The 11,260-nt window shown below is 44.9% G+C and overlaps 1 long non-coding RNA gene across 1 annotated transcript; it reads left to right on the top strand.

Moving 5' to 3' along the window:
- Positions 1-708: 708 nt before the first annotated feature.
- Positions 709-3,131, top strand: LOC129064700 (uncharacterized). The gene is made up of 4 exons (XR_008528513.1): positions 709-844; positions 1,410-1,745; positions 1,853-1,946; positions 2,587-3,131. It is a non-coding gene; the product is annotated as an uncharacterized LOC129064700 (long non-coding RNA).
- The last annotated feature ends 8,129 nt before the right edge of the window (positions 3,132-11,260 follow it).

The following is an 11,260-nucleotide window of genomic DNA, read 5'->3' on the forward strand; positions in this document are numbered from 1 at the left end:
CTGGGCAATTCCTCTAACTTACTCAGAGGGGGCAGGGTAATTAGCTTTAAATAGAAGAGACAGAGCTATCTTTGGATCAACTCCTCGCTTGCGTTTACCTTCCCTTACCTCGCCCAGTTCTGGGGTTCAGAGGATCCCGATATTCCTGCGGGTGGAGGGGCGCTTCAAGCCCCGTCCCCCACCCGGGCAAACCGCCCCGCTGCAAGGGGCGCCACCAGGTCCTTGCACGGGGCCAGAGTAGGGTGGGGGGCAGGCTGGCCCCCGCATCCAGCTCCCCGGAGCCTCCCGGGTAGACTCGGCCCTGGGGGTGGCGGGCACACACCCGGGTGCGGTGGGGTGGGTTGGTCTCCTAGCGCATCCCTCGTCGCCGCCTCTGCAGGGCGCTTCCCGGGCTTCCGCAGGGGCGCTGCGGGCCGGGGACGGTGGGCGCAGTCCGGCTGCCCGCGGCGAGCGGAGCAGTAACGAGGACGCCAGGGAACAGGAGCCGAGCTTATGCGGCTTGGGGGGCGGTGGGGACGCGACGAAGTGTGACCTAAGGGCGGGGCTGGAAGGAAGCTGGCGGCTCCGATCCGTGAGCCCGACGGTTCTGTGCCCCGCTCGGCGCGCAGCCGCACAGCGCGCGGGTGCCCAGCCGCGGGTGGGACCCGGTGAGCAGGCCCGCTGGCTGGAGCCGGCGCGTCCTCTTCCTCCCGGCAGGCCCGCGGGAAGCGCGGCCCCCCACTCCGACGGCCGCCTCCCCGTGCGCCCCCCAGCGCTGACCCCGCGCCGCCGCCGCCGTCGGGAGAGACGGTGCCCAGGGAGGCCCTCGCAGCGGCCGCAGAGGCCCCGGAGGAGCCCGCCGCAGGTGGGCGGGCGCAGGTGGCGGGGCTGCGCCCAGGGCTGCGGGGCCCGCTGGCCGAGCTGCTGCGGCCGGGCGAGGAGGACTGGTCCTGCTTCGGGGCGACACCGAAAAACTGACTTCTCGACCTCGCTACACCCGGCTCCCTACGGGCCCCTCCCTCGTCCCAGGGCCTCCTTCACTGCGTTTGCAAGGCTACTACCCGCGGGAGGGACACTCTTCGGCCCCAAAGTTAACTCAGCGATTGCTTTGTGCGGCGCACTGCGCTAAGCCCTTGATGTCCGTCCCTGTCGCGTGCAATTCTTTCAGCCGAACCGAGGCAGGCGGTGTTCCCTTGACTTTGAAAGTGACTCGCTAAGGCCTTGCAACGCCCTCGCCGGGAGGACCCTCCAGCCTTGGGCGGAACCGCTACCACCGCCCGAGCGCGGCCCGCGCTCAGCCTCCGCAAGGGGAAGCTTTCACAAGCCCCACCATTCACGCCTCGGTGTGACCTGGGTTCCATACAGCGCATTTCATTTTCCTTCTCCCTGCCTCCCTCCCTTTCTCTTTCTTCTTCTTTTTAAACCACCAGGTATTGGGCTTGAGGGCAAGGAAGCAGAAGTGACTAAGGCCCTGACCCTCCCTTCAGGGAGTTCACCTTCAGGTCGAAGTGGCCCCCTTTCAGGGGCATTTGCATTCCGAGCCTGGCTCTGTAACTGGGAAGTGAAAGGCTCCCCAAGGCCCCGCCTCCTTACCCTGAAGCCAGGGGACTGCCCTCCGCCTGGGCTGCTCTGATGCGTCACGTCCCGGCTTGAATCCTATCGGATGTCTCTCTACATTTTACGGGTGAAGTCCTCACACCTGCGAAGCCGGTTCACTCGTGCTGGTCTCCAGCCCTACCCACCGTGACCTGCCGCGTCTAGTCCTGGTATCTCGCCTCCAAATGGTCATCTCCTTGAACCCCTCTTCTCCTTAGCCCCCCAATGTGGCTTAATTTCTTTTTCTTTCTTTTTTAAGCGTTTATTTATTTATTAGAGGGAGAGAGAAAGAGAGGTGGAGAAACATCGATGGAAGACAGCTGGCTGCCTCTCGCAGGCGCACCCTACTGAGGACCTGGCCAGCAACCCACGTAGGTGCCCTGATCCCGAATTCAACCAGTGACCTTGCCCAATGGCCGCCCGCCCACTGAGCCACATCGGTCAGGGCCTTATTTCCCTCGTTAAAGACACTACCCCCAAGTCCAGTCACATTCTGAGGTTCTGGGGGCTAGAACTTCAAGCATTTGTTTTTATATAATATTTCGTGACTTTAGGAATGGCATAATTTTATAAAATTTTAATGTAAGCTAGTCTTAAATATATGGATTCTAAGTAGAAAGAAATAGCCGTCCATTAAAACATTTCCCTGCTACTTTCTCTTCCTGGGTGTCCCAGCAGCAGGGGATGAGCTCTCTTCTGGAGAGAAGAGAGCTTTGTATGTAATCGTTACTTTGTGTGCTTTGTATGTAATCGTTACTTTGTGTGCTTTGCATGCATTCTCCAGTTAGGATGTGAGCTCCAGGAAGACAGTTTTTATGACTTCATAGCCCTATTGTGTCCTATACGTACATAGTAAATACTCTTTTAAAAGGCTGAATAAATCACCCAACTTGTCCTCCACTGTCTTCCCATGACTCTTAACAAGAAGAAAAATTTAAAAACCTGAACGTACGATGTACGTGGAAACTTCGCAAAGTAGCAGTGTCTAATCTCCCTTTCTCTCTCTCGGAGGATGGAAAGGAAGCTTCCTTTTCAGTCCTGAAAAGGTTTGACTTGCATTTGAAGGAGCAGTAGTTGGACAATTTCCTGAAGAGATGCAACCTTATAAACAGTCCCACTGGCACGAGTTACTTGGATGTCCCCAGAATCGTTCGGGATCACAGTGAAGAAGGGATCGTGCACAAAGTCCTCTCGCAGGCCACACACAGGCCGCAGATACTCCATGTTGCTATTGCCATTCTTCTAGTCCATGAAGGTCGACCAGGCCACTGATGAACTCTGAGTGGGCTCAGCTCCTTGGAGGCGCCGCCTTGTGGTGCAGTGTCTTCCTGGGGACCTTGCATAAACGGACAGGCAGTAGACAGGTCTGTAGACCACCTATGAGGACCAACTCTTGGTCTCCAACCCATTCTCTCTGTTGAAGCCGAAGAGGTCTTCCTAAATTTGAAGCCAATCAAATTTGGTCATTGGGAACAAAAGGGCTATAGGTTGAAACTACTCTGTATTATGACTGATGTTATTAGTATCATTATTAAAATTACTTCATATCAGAACCAGTCTGCCTTCCCTGGCTGAGGAGTTTAGCCCAGAGCATGGAAAGATACAGAAGTGCTAATTTGGTATGACTCATGTCCCCCTGACCAACTCCTTAATTTTACCAGTGCTACACTTTATTTTTAGCTTTGGCCTTGTGCAGCAGTTGACCTTTTGCCTGGATAAAGTGATGAACTGCGGAGCTCAAACCCACAGCTTTCCCTGTTTCAAGAAACATAAGGGATGTATTGTTAGGTTATGGCTTCTTCAAAAGTCTGCCATCCAGAATGGTCTTTTAGGACAAAATGAAACTGTCTATATTCACACACACACACCCCCCTTTGGTAGCATTATCTTGCATGTTTGGATTATAATCTTATCTTTTGCAAGATATTTCTTCTGCCATCTGCTGCAGAAAATTAGCATAATCTTAACACTCGTGAAAATATTCTTAAAATGTGGATAAGGATCTTATACAAAACTATGTATTCCACTTGTTTCAAATAACAAAAACTTAGAAACAAGCTTTAAATATAGAAGAGCAGTTTAAAAAATAATGAAATATTCATCTGATGAAATTACCATGAAGCCATTAAAAATAGTTACCAATATTTTTTTTTTTATAATCTGGGATAATACTAACTATGGGACAATGAATGAAAATACTTAAGCCCAAAACTATTGACACCACATACCTTGACTCCCTTTGCCTCTCTCTCGCCCCGCCCGCTGCAGCAGCCACCTGGATGTGCTCCCTTAACCAGGCGTGACCCCTCCGGCACATTTTCTGCACCGAAGCCAGAGAGCTCCTCCTAAATTAGAACCCAGCCTTGTCCACTCCACACTTAACACTCTGCGAAGACTCCCTATCGCCTTCGGGAAAATGTCCGGCTCGGCAGCACCGGGTCCAGAGCCCTCTGAGATCCTGCGCCTCTTCTCTGGGTGTTCCCCTCCCCGTCCGCAGCCCCGCGCTCGCGTGGCCTAGCTCTTTGCCTGTGTTCCGTCTGCCTGGAGTGCTGTCGCCTCCCTTTTGCCTTGATAGCTTCCTGTCATCCTTCCGGCTCAGATCAGCCACTATTCCCCCTGGAGAGCCTCCCCCATCCCTTTCCTGGTTTGCTCGCCCTCCTCTGCGCGCCCCTCACTCTCTCCGTCTCCCCTTGTTGGCGGCCCCTGGCCCTTGCCTGTGGCTTCTGATTTCCTTTCCCGTGAGAGCTGGGTCTGCGTCTGGCCGGCCCGGTTCGGTCCCAGCAGACAGCACCGCAGCGTAGACTCTCATTTGCTGCTGAAAGACAGGCAACATGCCGGTCAGACATGCATCAGGTGGTTCATAAAGATTTCCTCTAAGTGACTGCATTTGGGATGGTTTCGAATGTCCTCTTTGTTCTTATGCTAAAACAAATTTTTATTGTAGTAAAAAAATACTCTTAAATTTGCCACCTTAAATTTTAAGTGCATAGTTCAGTAGTGCTAAGTATATTCACATTGTTGAGCAACAGATCTCTAGAAATTTTTCACCTTGTAATACTGAAACTCTATACCCGCTGAGCACCAGCTCCTCCTTCTTTCTCCAGCTAGACCTTTGTAACTACCTTTATGCTTTCTCTTACTATGATTTTGACTACTTGATACATTTCATGTGATAGGAATCATGCAGTGTTTATGACTAACTTATTTTGCTAAGGATAATGTCCTCAAAGTTTATCCACGTTAAGTGAATTTTTGATATGAACTCTATTATCTCTATAACCAAAAAAAGAACCTTATATAGAATCATAGGAACTAGAAGTGACTCTAGAATTTATCTGGTCCAATTTTCTGTGAACTTTACTTTTTCTAGATAAGAAATTCAGAAATTGAAAAGTAATTTGTCTCAGGTTAAAGGTTAAATAATGCAAATTCGACCCAAGAAATAAAAACAAATAATAGAGGTAAATGTTTAGTTCTTTCACGCAATTTGCAGCAGTTGTTTTCTGTTCAACATTAGCTGTTTTAAAATAATTTTGTTTTCTAGTATTTCATTTCATATTTGAAGTAAAACTCCTCTATCTGCTAACGGCTTTCTTTGTTCAGAAGGTACAAAGCACTTCTCTTTGTTAGGAATTGAGTTTCTTCAATTTTGTTTGTACAATACATTCCATAGGTGGTTGGGATTTTCCATTCTGGGCATGAGGATCTGGGCAGGATTAAATGATTCTTTAAGTTTATGGGAGAATTTGATTCCTGAGCCACACATATCTAACAGGGCTGGAGTCAAGAATAAGAGATATTTCATGTAATTCAGCTGCTTGTTCTTAGGTAGCATTCTCTTTACCTTGTCTGAAAGAGAAAGATCTCAAAAATAACAGTTTGTCAGATAATTGCCAAAGAAGACCCCCTTGTTCTTAGTCCCCAAAACTAATTTATGTGTTGAACTGACATGCATTGAGTCTACCATATACCTTATTGTCATTTAGAGACACATTTAAGACACATTTCCGGAGTTTGTGAAAAAAGAAAAACTAGAACTGGTGGATTAAGGGTAAGGGCACCTTAGAAGCTTATGTAGTCAAATCCCCTCATACTGTGTATGAGACACCGCAGTGGAGAGAGGGACCCGGAGTCCAAGAGCTCATCGGGGAACGAGCCAGAGCGGGCGCCGCCTGCCTCTGACGTCCAGGCCGAGAGGGGCGCCCCCGCCCCCCAACGGTGCGTCGGCTCTGTCTGAAGAGGGACACGGAGAACCTCACTCAGCTTGCTTTTCACTCCTATTTTATTCTCTTTTTCATAATTTACCTGCCGAGATGATTTTCAGCCTCGTCTTATTATCTGCTCTCATTTTGAACCACAAGAGGGAGACGGGAGGTTTCCAGCCCGGGGTGATTTAGAAGAGCGCGACAGTGTGTGCACCCCAACGCTGAGGGATCACTGGTCTGCCCTCCAGGCAATGGAACCAGGAAAGGCGATTCCAAACCTCAGCTGAGGCCGGGCCCAGTGAAACCCAACGCATGGACCTCGGGTCATGTGAAAGAATGGCTGACTCCTGTTTGGGGAGGGATCTGTTGCTTGGTGCTTTTGCTTTTGTTTATGACTAAAAGACAGGAGTTCTCTGCTGGCGAAGTGTGCGGTTCCAGGACATTTTGGCAGGCTTTCTAATGTAAACACAGCATTTTATATGTTCGGATTTGGGAGAGTCCCGTGTGTTTTACTGCGATTCATCCATACTCTTAAAATACTGAACATAACCGCGGGAATTGTTAAATGGTAGACTGCTTTGTACTTCCTACTACCTTATGACTTTGTAAGTGTATATTGCTGATATGAAATTTAGTGGATATATGAACAAATTAGTGATTGCAATTCTCTGCAATATAGGAAAAAATTGCATCATGATACTTTGTTCTGTAGGGTTCCGGGAGATCAAATAATATTCTTTAGACAAAAAGTTACCCCAAGCTATAATGCGAAATAGTCACACCAATGGGGAATATGTTTACATTTAGGTAATTTAATTTAAGGACATGTACACGGTCACCTTTGTTCATTATTGTCCTGTAACTAGTACTATGGATTTGGATACTCAGTGAAGTAATCCAAGCAGCTGGCAGGGCTTAGTGCCCCTGAGCGCCTGTCCCCTTCAGCAGTCACTCAATGGATGCCGTGGTTTCCCAATCACCCACAACCTTCTTTTCCATTGTGCAAAAATTGTTTTCTCTGTATTGCTCCCTATAACATAAATGGTCAGACCTAGTCACCAGGTTGACTTCCTATGACAGCAGGTACGCACCAGGCCCCTATGTTCTGCACTGCCCTCTCTCCAGGCATGACTCTTCTCACTTATGACACGGAGAGGGGCACCCCCGCCCCGGCCCGCACAGTGCAAACCGCCAGCCATGTTAAGGTGGATGAGCAAGAGGTCCGAAGTGAATGACCGAGGGTCTGGTAATCAGAGGCTCATTCAGCAGAATAGCTTGTGATTCCGGGTCCACTCAGAAGAAGAGAACTGAATTCTTTATTCTGGGAGGTATAAGTGCAAAAATATTTGAAGCTAAAAAAGCTGTCACTTCCATTAAACCATCATTTTGCCCTCACCGAGGTCTGGCAAAAGCAAAGGCAGCACAGTGAAATTGCAGGAGTAAATTATGTTGACATACGTTGACTTAAGTTTAAAACTGAAAGATAGAAAGTAAATACGGGGATCATCAGTCAAAAATATTCAATAATTAATTTGTCTTCCAGAGACTTTAAAGTAGAGGTATGGAGCAAAAGGCTGACACTGGATTCCTGACTCCATACCTTCTTTTCATCCTGAGACATGAAATGATAATTTTTATGTTACATTTTTTATAGATTCTGTAATGAGAGAAGAATTGGCTCCACCTTCCCATTAACTGGAATTGGAGTCAAGCTGGTATATTTGCTTCAATCTGATTTTCTCTGATGCTTGACCATAGGCAGATATTCCACTTGCGTTTTCATCGTTGTTTCTATATTGGTTACTTTCTCCTCTTAAGGGGATTATAAAACCATCCATTATTCACAGCACCCATTAAACTGAAGATATTTTTTCAACCCAGGTATGATAGAAATGTACTTCAATTGGCACTTCTGTTAAAGTGACAGAGAGTTCAGAGATAATCTGTAGTCTAGTTTGTGTGTTATCAATAACTCTGAAGATTGCGAAGCAGCACCTTGAAATTATATTTTCTCTTCTGCCTATTGCAAGTTATCTAGGACTACAGCATGGGAACACACATATAAGTTCAACTCTCCTATCCTAGAAATGGGACCATTTCAAAAGTTCTATTACCTTATAATTTTGAGGAGTTGTTGAATGATTTTCAGGACGTTCGAAATATAGCTACTGGATTCATTATGACAAAGTCCATATTTTTTCTGCTTATTTTTGATAGGAGGGTTGATAAATGAAAACACCATTAGTCAACAGGAATTTCAAATAGCCATTGAAAGCAGGTAATAAGAATTTGCATGTGTTTTTTCAATAAAGAGCTATAAATAATGGAGTCTTTGCTGGTTTCACTTTTCCACAGTGCACATAAATAGATCAAAAAATATCTTCTGTTTTTCTACAACAAAATGGCAGAAGAAAGTTTTATTTATGTTTACAGAAGATAACTGTATGAATCATCATTTTAAGAATTTCTGAAATTAGTTGATCTTAGCTGAGAGATTTTAGATATTTTCCTGCCCAGTAAAAAACTACCCATAATAACTTCCTGGATTTGAAATAATAATTTGCCTCCCTGATCCTGTATTTTGTGAACAGTTCATTACCCTCCCTGGTTAAAGGAAAGGCTTTTATCCCTGCCTAGCGACCATGGAAACGTCTAAGCCACCGGGTGGCAGAGTCTCCTTGGATTAGATTGAATGTGGCGTTCTCTACTGATGGCTGAATGTAGTTCATAGCTAATGTGAGAGGCCACCAAACCTTTTACTCATGTGCCCCTGAAATAATTTTGAAAACTCATGCACCCTCCATAAACTGTCAGGTTCATATATAAAGTCCTTCAAAAAAGTTTAGATAACTGAAGAGATATAACTTGTAGCATACTATAAATACTAAAATTTTAGAAGAAAATTGTTAATAACACTTTTTCTAAATGAATCTAATTGAATACAAAACACTATAGAGATTTGATAGCCACCATCTTTTATTATTAAGAATTCCCAAGTGAGCTTATTATTTACAGCTGGATACTTTGTATCGCTCCCTTTCCTCCCCGACGCCTTGTTTTCCATTTTATTTCCTCTATAGGATTGTATACTAATAGAAAATGTTTCATGCTTAAAAGCTCTGATCACCCATTATTCTCCTCTGCAACAGAGGATATGTATGAATGAAATTAAATGTCTTGTATTTCCTGGGACCATAAGGTTCTAAGTGTCAAATTTTTATATTTCTAATTTTCTAATACATGTTAGTATATATTTCTAAATTTACCCAGTGTACATTTATTATTTCATAAATTTGGGAAATCCTGAAAAACATAAAAAGAAAAATGATCCTTAACCATGCCACTTAAATAATATTTATAGAGAATAATGCATAGCAATCCCTCTTTTGCCTACCAATTTGTCTAGATAATGTCAGTTAAGCAGTTGATAGGCATTCTTTCATGTTTTTTCTAAGCTTATAAAATCTAAGTTTATGAAATTTGGAGCACCAAATATTAAGACGCTTCCAACATTGCCTTTTTAAGAAACTCTTTCCTGGTGCTCCACTGGGAGTGTGTGGGCCTATCTGCACGCACACACGCACACACACACAAAGACGTACATACATGTACACATTTAAAAAATCATCCTCACTGAGATGCGAAGGTTTCGAGTTAACCCCTTGGAGTTCAGGAAACCGCAGAGTTAGGGAGAGAACAGCTCTCTGCAAGACCGCCCTCACTTCTGACACCACTTGTGTGTTTTGGGCTGTTCCCAAAACCACTTACAGGTTGATAATTTGCTAGCAGGACTCGCAGAAAATACTAAATGCTGTTATACTCACAGTTAAGTTTTGTTACAGGGAAGGATACAGATTAAAATCAGCAAAGGGAGGACGTGAATAGGGCAGAATCCAGGAAAAACGCAAATGCAAAGCTTCCATTGTCTGTTTCCCATGGGGTCTCGGGTACGTTTTCTTAGTATCTGTGTATAGCAGATGGAGTGTTGCCAACTAGGGAAGTTCACCTGAGCCTCATTCCTTAGACTTTTATTAAGGTTCCATGACTTAGGCATGGGTCCTATGTGACTAATTTCAGTCTCCAGCACCTCTGGTAAGCTGATACTGTGTGACCCAAAGCCTGCACCGTATATCGCACCGTTGGTCTGTCTGGTGTGGTCGGCCCCCACCCAAAATACTATTTGCTGTAGCTGGCTTCAAGCCTGTACCACACTGTCAGACTACCAGCATAATCCACAGCCCCCAGGTAAACAAGGACATCCCAAGGGCTTAGTAGTTACCTTACCGCTCAAAAGCGGAGGGCAAAGGTCACACCTCTTTCGGGGTAAGGTTAAATGCTTTACTATACAGATCTATATACACACAATAAAATGCACCCATTTGAAGTATATGTTTCAGTGAGTTTTGGCAAATGTATACATCTGTGTAGCTGCCACCACAATCAAGATAAAAGACATTTCCATCACCCCAGAAAGTTCCCTCATGTTCCCTTGCAGTCATTTGCCCTCTGTCCTTGATTTCCCCTTTTAGACTTTTATATAGACATCCAATAGAATCCCACAGTAGGTATTTCTTGGAGTGTGCCTTTTCATTCAGCATGTTTTTGAGATTATAGTGTATCAGTAGTTTGCTGGTGCTGGGTAGTATTCCACACTATGTCTAAGAATGGAGACAATTTGTCTATCCACTCACCTGTTAATGAACATTTGGGCTGTTTCCAGTTTGCTGCTGCTCCTCGTGTATACAGACAGCTCTTTCTGTAGATATATGGCTTCCCTTTTTGGGGGGTAAATACCTGACAGGAGAATTGTTGGTTTGGTGATAAGCATTTACTTTATAAGAAACTGGCAAACTGTTCTCCAGAATGGTTGTAATATTTCTTACCAGCAATGTATGAAAATCCAATTGCTCCATAGCTTCTCCTACACTCGGTGCTGTCTTTCTACTTTTAGCCATTTCAGTGGGTGTATAGAGTAGTTACTCATTGCGATTTTAATTTGCATTTTCCTGATGACTTGACTTAGGATGTTGAATATCTTTTTACAAGTTTATTGCCCATTCATACATCTTCTCTTGTGACATCTTATCAAATCGTTTGTTCAATTTTAATGGGCTTGTCTGTCCTCTTATTTCTGTGTTGTAAGGGATCTTCATACATTTTAGACATGTCCTTTTCTAGACACATATGTTTGTGGCTTGCTTTTTTAGTTATCAATGATATCTTTTGAATAGTAGAAGTTTTCATTTTGATGAAACTGAAAAGACCACATTTTAAAATAGTGCTGTGAGCTCCCAACTATTTTGATGGCTATTTTGCTGTCATCCAAAAATTATACAAATGTTATCCAACTGACAACTGATGCAATTCAGGGAAGTAACCACTTACAAAGCCTTTTTAAAAATGGAACAAGGAGGTTTTAATAGTAATATTACATAGTATCCCATATGCCAGCATTTCCTTCTTTGGTGGAAAGGGTGGGT

The sequence above is a fragment of the Pteronotus mesoamericanus genome, unplaced genomic scaffold (assembly GCF_021234165.1).
Source record: "Pteronotus mesoamericanus isolate MK-2021 breed Mesoamerican mustached bat unplaced genomic scaffold, CSHL_Meso_final contig_169, whole genome shotgun sequence".
Taxonomy (NCBI): Eukaryota; Metazoa; Chordata; class Mammalia; order Chiroptera; family Mormoopidae; genus Pteronotus; species Pteronotus mesoamericanus.